At 40.2% G+C, this 17,176-nt stretch overlaps 1 protein-coding gene and 1 long non-coding RNA gene across 11 annotated transcripts in view; both read left to right on the forward strand.

The window, feature by feature from the left end:
- The window catches only part of LOC129176911 (partitioning defective 3 homolog), a 169,401-nt gene that overhangs the window by 8,719 nt on the left and 143,506 nt on the right, over positions 1-17,176 (forward strand). The window lies entirely within an intron of this gene.
- On the forward strand, positions 1,822-16,831 carry LOC129176913 (uncharacterized). The gene is made up of 3 exons (XR_008569532.1): positions 1,822-11,901; positions 11,994-12,122; positions 12,209-16,831. It is a non-coding gene; the product is annotated as an uncharacterized LOC129176913 (long non-coding RNA).

A 17,176-nucleotide genomic window follows, 5' to 3' on the forward strand; every position in this document is an offset into this window, starting at 1 on the left:
GCATTAGTTAGGAATCATTTGTTAATGATTGCCAAAATAATCAATAGTGGTTTATCTGTTTGGTTCTAAAAGTCTAAAAAGTGTATTGGCTTCTATTGTGTATGTTATTTAACTGCTCAACATATCTTGACTTACGCTGGCTTTTAGTGTTTTTTGACACGAAGGTGAAGAATATCAGTGTCTCACTTGTATTTTTTCATTTTTCTGTCTGCGAATACCTCTGCGCATACACGTCTCGACCAGTTTCAGACTTTATTGTTTTACACCAGAGCGACAACCATTTTGATTTTGAACATGAGTGCCAGCGGCAGCGGTTGCGATAAAAATGTCCCACTTTATTATTCCTCTGTTCTGACCTGCTGCGTCACAACAGTAAAAGCCTGCAGGCGTCCATGAATGTTCTGTATTGGGACATTTGAGGACATCATACAAACGTCTGAGCTTCTCGCTGACCCGCTTTGTGCTGCTCGCTTTCCAACGGCGACTCCGTGCTCCTTGTGCCTCAGACGCTGAAGTAGAGCATGTCGATCTGCTCGGTTAAAGCGGCTGTCAGTCCCAGCGCACAACAGGAGAATGGAAAATGAGAGAGACTTTGGGTGTCAAAGTAAATCCACATGGAGCGACCTGATCCAAGCTTGTGTGATGTCATCAAGTCTTTGAGGAAGCTGGTTTGGAATGACCACTTTCCTTCACTTACCAGCAGACCTCAGAGGAGAATGCTGCCTACGCTTCCTCCTTTCCATCTTACTTCATTATCGTGTCTTCCTGCTAGCTTCATAAAAGGCTGTTTAAATAATGTACAAAACATTTATTTTACACTGACATCACATAGGAGGCAAAGTTGGGTGTTCACAATCACGACCGGCAGTTGTAAAAATGAAACAAAGTCAACATGCTTTCTCGCTGGGGATGCTGAACAACTTCAGTCTGCTATTGAAGATAATGGGGAGACGCGAAAGAAACTGAAATGACAGCAGCTTTTTAAAATATGCTTTCGTCACTTTTCATGCCAAGGAGCAAACCCACTTGCATGTTCATGACCAGATTTTTGGCGACTACCACCACCACCACCACCACCACAAACAATAGCTGGTTAAAAACACGCTGCCTGTCACAAACACATCGCCTTGTCGTTAGTTCTTGGCACGTTTGAGGTAGTATTTCTGGTAATTGTTGCTGTTTGGTGTCCTTTCTCAGTCTCTGTCCGTTCAATGTCACCACACAGTAAATCCTTCACTTTGTCATTCTTGCTTCCCTCTGTAATGGTTGCATGAGTGTAACTGTACTGCTTCACCTGCACGGGCATGTTTTTGTCTGCACAGGCCCTCGTACATGTGAACAGAAACTTTCAAAGTCTATAATGTGTATAATATATGAATCTAATATGTTTATTACTGTGCTTGGATAATTGTATTACATCATATTAAAGCTGTTTCTAATATTTTATATTTATTTATATATATATAAAATTAGATTTTATATTTTGACGGCTATGTTCGACAGTGAGCATTATTTTTGGTGTGTGTGTGTGTGTGTGTGTGTGTGTGTGTGTGTGTGTGTGTGCGCGCATGAGTTGAGCTGTAATCTGATACAGAGTGGCCACATGACGACAAAGACCAAATAATCCCTCACTCATACAGCAAATGTTGCGATGACTTATGTCCTTGCAAATCCTCACTTTGAGGACATTTTTGTTTCTGTGACGTCGCCTCATGCTGGCACAGTTGTTCGTGAGGGCAGCCGGCGGGGGTGTGTGTGTGTGTGTGTGTGTGTTTGGGCGTGGGGGGGGGGTGGATTGTCAATGCTGGATGGAATGGCTTGTGAACAGGTGTGGGGGCCTCTTGACAAATTTGAGAAAAGAAAATGCTACAACGTGTCTGGACTTGACTCCGAGTTAATTTCATGCTTAGGATCCACCCGGTCAACAAACATTTATACCATTATTGTCGTATTAGCCTACCAGCATCCCAACCAAGCTCGCTGAGGTCACCACCATAGAGCACTTGCTGTTCTTTCGGAGCAAGAACCCGCTTGATTTTTAGCGAGTTACGTTTCCTTGGAGCGTCTCTTGACAAATCACTTTTTTTGTTTGTGTGAAAACGTGTAATTAACCCTTTTCTAACTTGCAATGCAAATATAAAATGTATAATTAAAAACACTCACGTTCAAATGTAGAAAACAACACAGATAAATGTGCAGTAATCTCTTGCCACTTTGTGCTTAGAATTTGGGGCTTCACTCTATCACGTTTTTTACAATATACAGTCCAGTATATTAATTAAATCATGCTATTTCGTGGTTGAATACGGCCTATTAGTCCAAATATTTAAGCAAGTTGTACGTACTTCCTACCTAAGTTGAACACTTTCAAGTATAAAAATGGCTAAATGAACTAAAATAAGAATATAACGAAATCAGAAGACACATTCAAAGACACTGGGATGATATGTAGTACTCTACATTGCTCACTGGGTGTCAGTAATGTTGCTGTAATGTTCAGTGGGCGACACAAGCGCCAGACCTGATCGCTGGAACAACAGGCTTTTATTGCAGGTTTGAAGTAGGGCTGGCGATATATCGATGTTTTAAAAATATCAATATTTACTTTAAGCGCGATATCAAAACCAACCATATTGTTGATATCGATACAGACTGTATTTGCGCTGTATCTCCTTCATCCCTGCATGATTGAGGAGGGAGGAGGGGCGGAGCAGAAGCCCGGCGGCTCTTGTCAAAGCGACAGCTTCTGCGGTGGAACAATTAGTCAGCAAGGAATAAGCGGTAGCTCAGTAATGTGGAGGTACTTCGAATTCAGAGCATAACAGTTTTTTTCACCACCTTAAAACTTGGCACAAACTCCAATACAAGGAATGTGTGACGCTGCGTGCTGTCTGCCACGCTCCTGTTGCGTTCCTCATGAAAGGAAAAGCAAAGTGGTGTGCTATTATAAAGAGCTTTCCCATCACATTGCTAAGATATGGTCCCTGTTGCAACAATGAAATAAAAACCTGCTGAAAACAATGGACTCGTAATGTTGCGGTCACAGTTATTTAGCACTTGACATGCGAAGTATCTGTTTGCTCTCCCGGTTTGGTTTCGTCATTATCAAAACGTATTATCATAAACCCACCACACCACGGTCTCCTGTTCAGGTTCTCTGTTCAGCGCGTCATCAAGATGGACCCTCCATCCCGACCCTCTCGGCGGCAAAAGATACAAGGAGGCCACATTACTTGCTAGTTGCTGCACCATCCTTTCAAATGGCTGCTCTGATCAGGAAGATTATCAGCACAAAAAAGCCCCTGCTGCCGTAGGGTGTACTATTTCAACACCTAATTGAAGATACCGTACCACATTCATTTGCTGAGGAATTTGCATAGTGTCCCTCACCTTAGGGTGCAAAGTGCAGGTTTGGATTGCACTATTTTTAAAATAAATAATAAAACAAATAATTCATCATGGCAAGCTATACCACCCTCTGTTCATCCTGATTTTGTATTGCATTTTTAACTCATTTTTTGTAGTCATTGATAATTTATTCTTAAGTATGTCAGCATTATTAATAATTCATACCCGATTCCTTGACAAAAAACAACAGGAATCTAGGAAACTTCACCTGCGCTGTCCAGTATCCAGGTCTTTATTTCACAGACACACTGGTTGAATTTTTGGCGAAAAAGTTACTGAATCAATTTAAAGTTACTGAATCGTTTTGGATCGTATCATTCTAAATGAACCAAAATCGTTCTTGAATCGTATCGACAACCACGAATCGTGATACGAATCGAATCGTTATTAAAACTAATTGTTACACCCCTAACACATTTACTGTATACTGTATGTATGTGTATATACATATACATACAGTATGTGTGAATCTCACAGACTCTTTGATGTCTCAAACCTGCGGTCCTGGTTTGTCTTGAGGCTAAGAACAGAGACACTTTCACTTGATTGTCATGCTAATCTCTTGTGGACCGTCCAGAATGTCTCGTCCTGGCTGTCACACCTGACTAAACACACAGTATGTTGACTAATATGATGACATTGACAAGGCGTTGGAAGTTTCCCCTCGTTTTAGAATCTCCAAGAAGTGATGTCTGCTGATCTCCTATGTTTGATTGACGTGTTTTGGGTCTAGAGTTAGAAGTTGTAGTTGTAGTGACATACTTGTTCGCAGGGCCTCCTCAAAGGCAAAGAAGCAGTAATGTGATCCAGAGCAGCTGATTGTGTTACGCTGCATGTGCCCTCTTTCATGATACGCATACACACACACACACAATAAGGGAAACAAAAAAGGCAGGGGTCTGAGGCTCAGACCGATGTGGACATGTGGAAAGAACAATGTGATGCCCCCAGGAGACATCCATCTCGTGTAGGTGCTCAGGTGCAGGTATGTTGCATCTTGTCCACGTGCTATGTTCTTGCCGCAAATGACGACTCATTGCTAAGCTTTGGAAACGGAGAAGAGTATTTTTAACACAGTCGGCAGTTTTGAGGGAAATGAAACTTCAGGTTGCATTTGTAGTGTATTTAGTGGTCATGTAAGCGTAAAAAGAAGTTTGACAACTGTTGTTCATAGTATAGAAAATGTTAAGTGCCATTTAGTACCATTGCAGCCTCTTTGGATGACAATGTGTACACATTATAATATATTTTTAGTATATAAATTATAATAGAAGCATTTGAAAACCGCTTCCAGGTTGCAAAGACTATTCCTTTGGCTGCTGGCGTATGCGGAATTGATTCCCGATTTTCGGAAGTGTGCGCTCACTGAGTAGTTGCTCTGTGTAGCTGTTGTATTATTCTTTTTCTCCACTCTTATTCTTCTAATCATAACTGGTTACTCTCCACTGTAAAGTGGTTCAAGATAGATTTCTGCTGAAGTGTACTAAGTACTTATTCTGTTGTTTTGCTACTTTACAGTCATGCGAGCTGAGCGGTTAGCATGGTTTCTCTGTGGTTACTCTGTCTCCTCCTGCTCTCTCTTGCTTGGTATGTCGCATTCTTAGCTAGTCCTCGTTCTCCACTCCTCCAGCGATAATGATACTTAAAAAACAAAGTATCAGCACCAGGAAAGGATATACTTCAGCCACGCAGCTTGTTCCAGCTTGTCGCTCTTAATTTTGCAGGACGCGGCGGGACTATTCCATCACAATGAACTACTGCGATAGAATTTCAATATCAATTGGAGGCCATGGTTTCAATGGCATATCGTTTATATCGCCCAGTCCTATATCTCGTCCGAGGTGTAGGGCCTCTGGAGACTCTCTTTACAGGACAAAAATTCAACAAGGCACGACTAATCAATTTTACGCCATATCAAACTGTTACACTCGTAACATTTACCGTCTTTATCATTAAAAGTGCTTAAAAAGCAGACATCCTTATAAAGCCTGCCATGCTCAAATCCAATGCTCTATTTCCTAGTATCGATTCAATCGGTTGATTACCTTTTAAACGATGTTGGAGTGATAAATGTCGTCCCGAATGGAAACTTGTTGAACACAGATCGATGTAGCTGAATCGTAGGAATATAAATCCATGCATCGACGTAGTGGATGTATCTTTACAACCCTACTGATTATATCTACTACATTGCATAATGTGAGTGTAAAGGTGATTTAGGGGTGTTATTTCACGTCCAGAGGGCTCTAATAATGTTTAAAAAAATGATTTATACGGTTGTAAACAGATTTTCTATGCTCTAACTACGAAAATATTCATTTATAAGTAAGGAATCCTACTTTGCTGAAATTCACTTTTCACAGTCGGGTCTGGCACCAATTAACCACGATAAACTTGGGATTTGGGAATGGGAATGTGAGCGAGGTTGAGCAAATAGCTCCAAATCCTAAAAAAAGAAAGAAAAAGATAGTGGCAAGTATCTGTGGTGGTCAATTTGTAATTTGTGGCAGCCGTCACAGATACATGAATGTATGGGAAACCCTGCATTACTATTACGCATTTTTTTCGCCGGCTTATGTCGGATTTTCCATCACTGAAAACTTTTTTGTGAAAATACTAAAACGTGGGAAAATGTATTTTCTGGTCTTGTTTTAATTCTTATTTCATTGTTCCTTGACATTCATCATCACATTCAAGTCCATCATCCATCCATACATCCATACATATAATATCCTCCACTTATTCCGATCTGGATCTGGATCTGAATCTGGATCTGGGTCACAGGGAAACCCGGACTTCCTCTTTCCTTCCCCAACTATCCTTCCATGACAAATAAGGATGTAAAGTCAGGTCCCCGCTGTTCATTGTGTGTGTGAAAGTCATTTCCTGTCCGTGCTTTGTCAAATAATGTAACTTAACCACATTCATACTCAATTTCTTGTCAGTAGAAGTAAGTTACTATCTCTTTTTCACTCAATACAGTACATACAGTGTAAATGATGGTCACCTTTTTTGCTTTGGGCTCTGTTTCCTCTGGATCCCTCTGGTGGACAGAGGCAGCATTGCAATGCCATTTTTTATGCTCTCTATGCTCCTCCGATGCAATGGTTTTCTCAAACGTTATGTGCATTATGGGAATACTTTAAAACACTTTAACTTGTTTTTTTTTTTTAAATATAAAACTCGTATTGATACATGTTTCTATATTTCTGAGGTTAAGTTGCTGCGTGATGAGTATAATGTTGTTTGTAAGATGAAACTGTGAGTCAGACTGTTATATTGAGTAATGACCTGCAATTTCCAGTGGGTTGACAACTCGTCGTCAGTTTATTTATAGCTCATAATTGGCTCCTGTCAAATAAATAGCTGACTGGTCCTCACAGACTTTTGTTTGCTACATTATGCCACTTTATGACGTGGACATGTGCAGCTTTATATAAGAATAAATCTGTGTTTTCTTTTAAATTTAGTGGGTGCGGCTTATACACCGAAATTTACTTAGCAAGTTGATTTTGGTGTGCACCTCTAAATTTTCAGATTGCGCTCCAAAAATTTTAAGTTGGGGGCCACTGTACTCCTAGATTAAAAAAAAAAAAAAAAAAAAGTTCATCTGGAGCCCTGCTTAACAGTTCATTCATCCCTTTTATTCATCATTTATATGCATTTAGAATTGTTTTAGGCACATAAAACTATAATTGTGAAACTCTAATGTTTTGTGTTAACATTTTTGAGAGTCAACTACTGATGACTTCATAGACTGACGACATTTTGTAAGCTAGCTAATAGGATGCTAACAAGGAAGGACGTTTTGTGATTTAAAAAAAATTAAATTAAGAAAACAGTTGGACTCACGCAGTTTTCAATCCACACCAAAATGCAAAAGCTGTAAGTAATCCTACAAAGAAAATCTCCAATGATTTACATTAAAAGTTTTTTTTTCCCCATTTTTAGCGACTAACGTGTATCTTGGTTTAATGTGAGATTTTGTAATGATTGGACAAAAAGTGTAGCTATATAAAGTAAAGATATTTTTAGGTTTAACTGTTTGTCATTGTCAGAATGAATGATTCGTGTCTTATCAGTTAGTTAACGTGCAACCGGTGTGAAGGACACACACACAGACAGTAAGTGTGGGAGAAAAAAACACTTCATTTTTTTCTGCTATCTAAAACAATAGAAAAAAAATCTACATCATTAAATACATACAATCAACTATATCAATATTTATTATTTTTCTAGTTTATTGTTTTGAAAGTCCATCAGTGTTATCTAAAATCTGACTCTTTTCAGAAGTTATTCCAAACATTGTAACGTAAGTGCATTGTGGTACTTCCAAATATTGAAATGAGATGTGAGCATGCCATATGAAGTGGCGCAGAAAGGACACCCAAGCAACTTGGGGGTGGAAAAAACAGGAAATACTTTGGGAAATGATGAAGTTTATTTTCAGTGGTTTCCCACATAAGTTGAGCGCATTTATCACGGTTGAATCGTGCTGGTGAGAACTTGGAAGGAGCTGGAAGCTTGTTCTGAGCGTCGCGTGGAACCGTGTCAGCATGGGACACTGTTTCTTGATTAATTATCGATGACTGGTTTTGTTTGGAGGCCAAAGTGAAAAGACACTTCCCATCTCCACTGGCATTCATCATTTGCTGAAAACCTTTTTTTATGCAGAATAAAAGTAGAATAAATGAAGACTAATCCTTGCCAGTGGTGCTGTTGACTATTTTTAGATCGTAGCGTGTTCAACTGTCAAGCGGCCGCCTGCTCTGATCCGATACAAAGCTTTCTTTCAATGGTGCCATTGTTGGACACCAGGCTCGCCGTCGTTGAGCCTTTCTCAGGTTTCTGTCTCTTCTAAACGCTCCCTCTCTTTTTTTGGAGAACCGTTGAAATATTGAGCAAGAGGACTCGTGATGTCCGATGACCATCCAAAAAATGCAAAGTGCAGTCTGGGGTCAATTTGCGGCCCCTAGCTCTTTTTTTTTTTTTTTTCTTTTGGTCCGTGTCACAAGAAAGCTACAAAAAACAGCAAAAATGGGGGAAAAGAAACAAAACAGGTGTAATGTAATGAGAAATGTTGGTACTAATATTAATATGCTTTGTCACCTATAACTAGGGATGTTGGCTGGCTGATATTGGCTGAAAAATGAGATATCATTATAAATCTTTCTGCCAATATTGATATAAATATTTATATAGATAGCTAGTAAGACCTCATCAAACTGTAGCCGCAACAATTGATGAATCGATGATTATTCAATTATGCAATTAAACAACAACTATTTTGGTATACATGATTGTTTTTTGATGTAAAAATGTAAATGTAAATGTCGTCTGATTTCAGCCACTCTAGTGTGATGTGTTTTTTGTTTTTTTTTTGTTATCCATGAAAGCAGACCTATTATTGTGTTTTAGGCAAAACAAGATATTCACACATATCAGCTTTGATTATGGAAAACTGTGATCGATATTTTTGCTTCGTTTCTGATAAGTTGTGGACCAAGTCACTAACTATTTGTGTTTGGATAATATTGATTAGAATATTGAACGAATTACTCGAGTAATCAAAACGGCAAGCTTCATATTAATCGATTTAAGAAAATAATGGTAAATTGTAGGGATGTCCCAATCGACATTTTTTGGCAGATTTTTTTTTTAGAAATCCGATCCAGTACGAATCTTTTTTTTTTTTGGATAAACTTTTGCTACAAACATGAATTGTGGAACTGAATGTGGTTGTGAAAATACCTCTTCAAAACATTAAAAATAATGCAACCAAAGTAACTTTTTTGTTACACAGCATGACCAACAATATTTTTTGTCTTGTGTAACAAACCTCTATGAGTCAGGTCCCTAATCCAATAAAAGATCAAATTGGACAAAATGGGTGTGCAAAATACTTTTACATTTGACTTGGTTATAGCTCAATTTTTGGTCTGATTTTGAATACATTGCTTCTTTTTTTTTTTTTTTAAACAAACTCTCAACGCAATACTAATTTATTGACGGTCCCTAGTTTAAACAGCCAGAGGTTAGAGCAGCACTTCCCGTCCGTGTGGAGTAAGAGTTTTTTTCACTTGGGTGGCCAAGGTGAGACCATTACTCACATAGGGGTGCCAATAGGTTAATACCTGAAATGTTGTCGTTGGTGTTCGCCGGCTTCTTCTTCATTGGTGTTATGCGGCCATTTTTTACGGTCGGCGGGCTGGTCGATCACTGAAAGTAGGTATATAAATCTAAAAGAACTGTCGGGGGTTTCGTGATAGGCAGGGAGGACTTTCAAGATCAGTGCAGACCTGCTGACATGTATGAAGTTGTCGTACTCGGCATGCAGTTTGGCTATTGATTATGCTTGTATGCTTCACTGCTCTCCATTTTGTTGCATTTCTCTGGTTTCACGTTCAAGTTCTGTCTCTACAGTATAGATAAATAAATAGATATCAGTTTCTTAATAGTATTTCAAATGGGGTAGATAGAAAGCAGGGCTCCAGGTGATAGAAAGTCACACAGTTCCTATTGAAGAAAGTATTTTCTTTTGGATTTTCCACCTGAAAGTCTGTCATGTATTTATAAACATCATCATTAATCCTGCTAACTCGCTAGCTAACTTAGCTTCCGAGGCAGCGAGACAGTCGATTCTGACGCATCAGCAAAAGAGGGAATGTAGAAGAAGTGTTGCTGCAGTTGTGACCTTCTGACTGCTTTTCTGGCCTCTGACTTTTCCTTCCTCAAAGACTTGCAGAGCAACCGTCAAGCCTCCTTAGAGCCATTGCTACAATAGCATGAGGACTAGTATTTAGTGGGGTGTCTGAACAAGTGAAGACTGTGCGTGACAATCCAACTAGTCATGAACCCGCGGGGGGCCCACAGTGAAAGTGGACGGCGATAATGTGCACACTGTCGCGTCCCCTGTGGGACGTCCTTGTCCTTCCTTAAAGCGTTCCCTTCTGTTTATTTTACTCTCAGTGGGGGCTGCAATTCACTAAATGTGTAGGCGAAGACCTGAAACCAGCAATTGAGACCATGAACATGTTTGGGAAAATGTCTGCAGAGGTCGTAAATCATGTAAGCACATTGGCAATGGCTCCTTCCAATGGCTGTGTGTTGCCCCCTGTTGGCTAGCAAGCATATAGTTCGTAAGCGTGAGAATGTGGAGCAGCAAATGACAAGATGCTCTTTTGTTGGTTCATAGAGCTTGTAGTGACTAGAGAGCGGTACATTTCACATTTGAACCTCGTATAAAATTTTTGGTACTTTTGTGAGTGTTTATGTGGTAATAATGTACTATGTACTGTAATGTACTATGTACTGTATGCTAATGTACTAATGAAATTTTTTTTTCAATTTAAGATATTTATCTCTCGCTATACAGTGGCACCTCGGTTAACGTCCACTCCGTTTAGCATGTTTTTCGGTTAACATCCAAAATTTTTGCTAAAATTTTCCTTGGCTTGCTTTTGCCTGCTTGGTTAGCGTGTAATCGGTTGGCGTAACAAGCTACCGTATCTGTGCTTGGTTTGTTTACGCAGCGATCTTGGATCACACCCCAAGGCAAAATCTCACGATACTTATTTCACCCTTAGCTACGGCAGCCTGTAAGGCACATACAGTACATGTAATGCAATGTAGTGGCCAAAACAATAGACCCTTGCGTTGATGACACGACTGTCCATGCATTTTTTCAGCGAATGCGACAAACTCAAAATAAGCCGCTATGAGTCCAAAGGAGCTTGCGAGTGACATCGACATTCCAAAGAGAGTGAATACCACTGTTGAATTAAAGAAAGAAGAATAACATTCATGTTGCCGCTGTTGGCAGGATGTACTGGAAACTGTCAACAACAACAAGTACCGCACTCAAGAATAACAACGTAATCAAGTGAGCTAATGTTGCGAAAGGAGTAACAGTGTTAACAAAATAGACACCACAAACCATGGAAGGTGTTCAGAGGTTCCTGCTGTTGTGGCTCAACGGCTCCCGGAAGCTCGCCGGAGCTAACCTGTTGTCAACGCAAGGCTGCTGGATCTACACAGAAATTCACATTTCAAAAAGACTCAGTTCTCCGCAGTAAACGGACCGGCAACACAGACGGCAATGAATACAAAAGTCAAAAACCCAGACGACGTTCAGCCATGGAAAAGCGTGCCATGGTGACAGTAAGTGAATCCACGTTTTTGTGCTATATATCTTCTACCAATGTTAGATTAATATGTGTTTTCATGTCAAATTTCAATGCTAGCACAGCATGCTAGTCTTGTAAGTAGCATACTTTTCTGGTCTTGTAACTTATAGTCTGCATATATCTCTGTGCAATCACAGCCATTAAAACAACATTCGTGTTTATTATTGTTATTAATGTGTTTTTGTGTGTTATATCAGATGCCCGATGAACTGCTTTGTCACCAAGTGGAGACGGCTCTGGCTTTGCAAACTGCTACAGTGCCAGCCGACAGTGCTTGCGTTGAAAAACAATTGTAGACATGTATACGGTATGTAACAATGCACAATGTATTAAAAACTACACAATGTCAGTGTCACAACACAGTGTCAGTCAATGTTGTTCATTTGTTTACTTAAACAGCTTGAAGATGCACACAGGGATGCTGCAACCCAGGTACCAAGGATGGCCAACAGGTGTACAGTGTGCATTTTCCCAAATACAGGAAAAATGACTACATCGTCAGGAAGATTTTGGAAAATGCCACTCTTGGTATGTATATCTAAACATTCACTGGTAGAACCATATTAACGTGTTTTTAATTAGATGTATTGCATTGTTAATATTACATTTTGCAGACTATGTCAAGGAACGTATGGCGAGCGTTGAAGACGTTTGTTGCAGCAAGGACTATGATGGAGACTACTTCAAGGACCTGTTGTGTGTTCAACATGCACACTTGCCATTGACTGCTGAATGCTATCAAAAAAGATGCTGTGAGAGCGCATGTCAATTGTTTCATGAATGGAACATAAAAAAACAAATGGGGACATAAAAAACATTTGATGCTGAGCATGTGCAATCAACTTCCAAAACATAAAAACAGAACTCTAAAGAAGGTCTTTAGCAGCCATTTACCAAACGGCGGACCTCGGTCCAGATCCAGACCCGGTGATGGCCCTTTCCGGACCCGTGACCAATTAAATTGAATGGGGAAATATACAGTAATAACATATAATCACGCTTGCAAACGGATCGCAGTGGCAGTTTGCGGGCGTAATTACATCAGTTATTACGGATAACGTGACAGCAAACGGGGTCACTCAAAATGAGCCAACGAAATCGTTTGTTGACCTGCCAAGTGAATGACAACCTTCCATCCATCCATTTTGTATGCCGCTTAATCTTTGAATGAGAACCATGGCTTTCTCAAAAGTAGGCCTGACACGATAATCGATAAAACAATTAATCGAACGATTAAAAAAAAAACGAGGTTGATAATTTTAACGCCTCGATAAATTGACATGTGTGACATGTATATAAGCCTGTTCCATTTCCTCGTCTTGCTGAAGCCCACGGGCTGAATGACGAGGGTTCACTCTGCTTGTGTCTGAGCGCATTGGTTGTATCGTAAAATTAAGGGAAAGAGTGAGCCTCCTGTCAGCTATTCAGCGTCTTTGTCACAGTACGTGGAGGCGGGGGCTAGCTACGTAGTGATTGAATACACTGTGCTAGCTAGCAGTTAGCAAGCAAATGCTAATATGAATGGGGCGTTTGATCGGTGAAGTGAATGTATAGTTGATGTGCCTGCTCACGCAACAGTAATTATTGCACGTTGTGGCTCAAAATCAGCCTTTACTACCTCAAAATTAAGCCACAGATATAACTCCATAGATGTGCGCCTCCAAAAAATGCTGCTCATTAGGACTGACTGTTGTAAAGCAGCCCCTCTCCCTTCAAACACCATCGCTTCGCTCACATACAACACTGAGCCAACAAGCCAAAGAAATTTGTAGTTTGCTCAATAGAGCCCACGCCACAAGCCCGACCCTGACGATCCACAAAAGCAGGTGTGCCCAAAGTGCGGCCCATGTCTCATTTGTCACCCCTAGTCGTAACTACGTTCATTAGAAGTCTTTACAATTAAAAAGCGGTGATAACTAGTTTGTGTTTTTCAATGCTTTGGAAGTTTTTGTCTTTTTTTGCACACATATGAGATAAGTATGCTTTAACAGGACCAACAAAAACAACTGGTGCTAATTTGCTAAAGTTGCTCAGGGCTTGAGTTTCCTGTCAGGCTTCTTTAATCTGCACTCAAGTGAACCTGACACTTCCAAAATGTGCACATCTGCAGGGAAAAGTTCTGGTCACACACACACACACTTGTGTGGTGGTTTGCACAAGTCACGTAGCACTTTACAGTTTCCACCCCTCGCTGCCCCGGTGTTATTACACGGGAATGAAAGACTGCTTTGTGCTTTATTTCAACGTCGCTTGGAGCCGCCGTGCAGCTCACGTGCGCTGTTTTTGTGCTTTGGACGCGCATGTATGATGCTCGGTGACCCGCCAGTGGTGGGAAATGTCCGTCAGGTCAAGGCGGACATATTGTGGTATTTAAAGATGATTGCTCACCTTCCGACGGAAGCTGTTTCTAATAGTTAGCTTTGCTACTACAAATAAACATTTTGGTAATATATGAAAAGTGAGCATGATTATCTTTGTAAAGGCAGAATACTGGATGTAACTTATGAATTGTCCAGGAAGTAAAAAAAAAAAAAAAAAAAAGACATGTTGAGTGTTGGTAAATCCTGTGTTAGTTGTTCAAGCTGTTGCTAATTCAGATCACCCGCTGGGAGGATCAACACACATCCACACACATTGAATTAGTTTGCATTAATCTGCACAAGATAAGAGACACTTTGTCTAAATTTGAGGATGTCCTCCATCTGGCTTCCTAAACGCCTCCTAATCCTCTATCTACAATCTTAATTATTCCCTTTCATCTTTTGTGTGCCATTTTTTAGAGAAAAGGGGAGAAAAGTGTTGCCCGAGGACTGACGGCAGCCTGCAAACCTGTGCTGGGGTCTACATTTGCATTGAGCTTTTCTTAGGACCCCAAGGGTACCTTTTGGTATCTTGAGCTAATTTCTGTTGGGGTTTTGAACTCAACTGTGCAACTCTGTGTGTGGCTCTTTGTTCAACGCACAGTGAGCTTGAAAATGAATATTTTTACGTATATATGTTGGCCTTGTTTTTGGTCATAAAAAAGTGAGCAATTTTTTTAGTATTGTGTGTAGGCCAAGGGTGTCCAAAGTGCAGACCAAGGTCCATTTGTGGCCCGCAGCATAGTGTTACGGTGAAAAAGTCGAAATGTTCAGCTTTTCCCATACGCTCATCCATTGTGGTGGGAGTTGTCAACTCAGCGACTTTGTTGCTATATTTAGCGACTAATCAGACCCCTCTAGATAATTTTTTTCAAAAAAAGTGGCTAGCAACAAATATAGTGATTCTTTTGGAGACTGACACGTATCTCTCTTCTCAACGAGCAGCGGGTGCTGCTGTAGGTCCCTCATCCATCTAAAAGCACTCACAGGCGGCTCAGTTTTGTTTGTGACAAAAACACAAAAAGAAGCAACGGAAGAAAGTTCATTTGTATTCCTAGTAGGGGTGTCACAAGATCTCACGTGATTAAGACGTGACAAGATATCTCGTTCAGAAAAATAATGGACACTTGGCCCGGGACGATTAATAAATGAATCAATCACTCAATAAATGATAAAACTCTTATTTTGACAGCTTCAGTATATTGCCATTTGCATGCGTGTCTGTTTTCCTTGTCTCTCGCCTCCAAACAGGCAGAAAGAGTTCACTCTGTGCATTGGTTTCGGCACCTTGATGTGTTTGTCCCAAGGAACGGCGGCATGAACGGAGTGAGCCCTTTTGTCCGTCATACAGTCTTTGTCTCGGTGGGTGGAGGCGGGGCTGGTAGAATACACACAGTGCAGCAGAGTAATGTAGTAGACGTTAAATTAGTAGATTGCAATATATTGTCATATATTTTCATTGTGCTTTTCTTAAAAGTAATGCAAATATGATGATTGCGTCATTATGTCACCCACCCTTAATAGATTGCAGTCCTTTGGGAAACACTATATACTATATGTTGGCCTTTTTCCACACACAAATAGTTTTAGCTCATAAAGTTGTGGTTTAACATTGCGGGTAGGCCTGGTGTGTCCAAACTGTGGGCCAAGGGTAATTAAATTAAACAATAAAAGGGAAAAAAAAGTATAATGTCACGAGAAAAAGCATAAATGTTGATACTAATGATACTCATATGAAGTAAGGGGTACACACCATGCAGAAAAAGTCATAATAAATTCATTTTTAATGATTGTATAATGGAGTGGAGAATGTGTGGAGAATAAAGATATTTTATGGGGTGATCCAAATGTTGGCAATAATGCTCTGTTCAGTGGTTGCAATTCACCATTAAAAAGGAGAGAAGGTAAATGTTGTGATTATCATTTTTGATAAGGGTACAACGATAGCACCACACTGTCAAAATTCACGCGCAGTGTACATACTGTAGTATACTTAGTGAAGTGTACTGACACAAGTATTCCATTTGAGACACAGCTTGTGTCTTGTCTAGAAATTACTTTCTTCAGGCTTCTTATTGGCTGAGGTGGTTGTTACATCGCCACCTGTTGCTTTGGCACGCGCTAGACAGCCTGTGGATGTCCCTTTTGTGTGGATGTTTAAAAATACAGTGTACAGTTCCGATATTGAAGAACAAATAAAACAAATGGAAAAAAATGAGGTACATTTGCATTAGTAAAAAGTGTGTATATATTTAAAAAATTAGCAACAAAATATTTTTTCTATGTCACATCAGCTACTTCATACTTAATCCTAAAGAAAAGTTCGGAGAGGTCCACAGTTGTCGCTCATACATATATTTTTAAAAAGTGCGGTTTTGGCCAAGTCTTAGCTGACAGTCTTTGGTGTGGGGAAGAAAAAAAGTTTCTGGCCTAGTCTCCAAGACTGTCTGGCTCTTCTACACCAGTGCTCAAGACCGAATGCTGACTGCCCGTGTCGGAGCTGTCAGAGTTGTCTGCGTCATTTGCGTTGTCCACCTCCATGTAGTCCAGCAGAAGATCTCGCAGCGAGATGTCGTTGTCAGTGATGCTTTGTGAGGCCTTGAACTGTTAGGCAAGAAGTCACACATTAGCCGTGTTTCCAATTTGTGTGGTGTGAATCATGATGTGTGTTGGTGAGCAGTGTCCAAACAAACTGAAAATCAGAGGATGCTGGGAGCCACTTTGATATTTTGGCTAAAACCAATGTAGTTTCTCACGATAGTGAGTACACCTCTCATATTTCTGCCATTATTTTCTATGCATGCATACAGTACATACATAGCACCTCATGGCAAAGAGCTCTCTGGGGATATGAACAAAGAGAAATGTTGCTCTACATCAGTGCTTCTCAAATAATGGAGCGGTTCCCTCTGGGGGGGGGGGGGGGGGTGAACTGTCAGTTTCTCAATAGTATTTCAAATTGGGGGGTGCAAAAACATTAAAATAAATGAGAACCACTGCTCTCCATAAAGATGTTCTAGGCCAGTTGTTCCCAAACTTCTTCCAGTTCCATACCCCTTCAGACAATGGAGCTGAAGCCATGTATTCTTTACTCCTTCACACTTAAAACACATCTTTTTATCTTTCTTAACTTGAAATATTGAGCAAAATAATTAATTAGTTAATTCATTTTATAGTAACTCCAGGTCAAAATGTTGTATTTTGCATGGTTACATTTTGATA

The sequence above is a fragment of the Dunckerocampus dactyliophorus genome, chromosome 2 (assembly GCF_027744805.1).
Source record: "Dunckerocampus dactyliophorus isolate RoL2022-P2 chromosome 2, RoL_Ddac_1.1, whole genome shotgun sequence".
NCBI classification, from domain to species: domain Eukaryota; kingdom Metazoa; phylum Chordata; class Actinopteri; order Syngnathiformes; family Syngnathidae; genus Dunckerocampus; species Dunckerocampus dactyliophorus.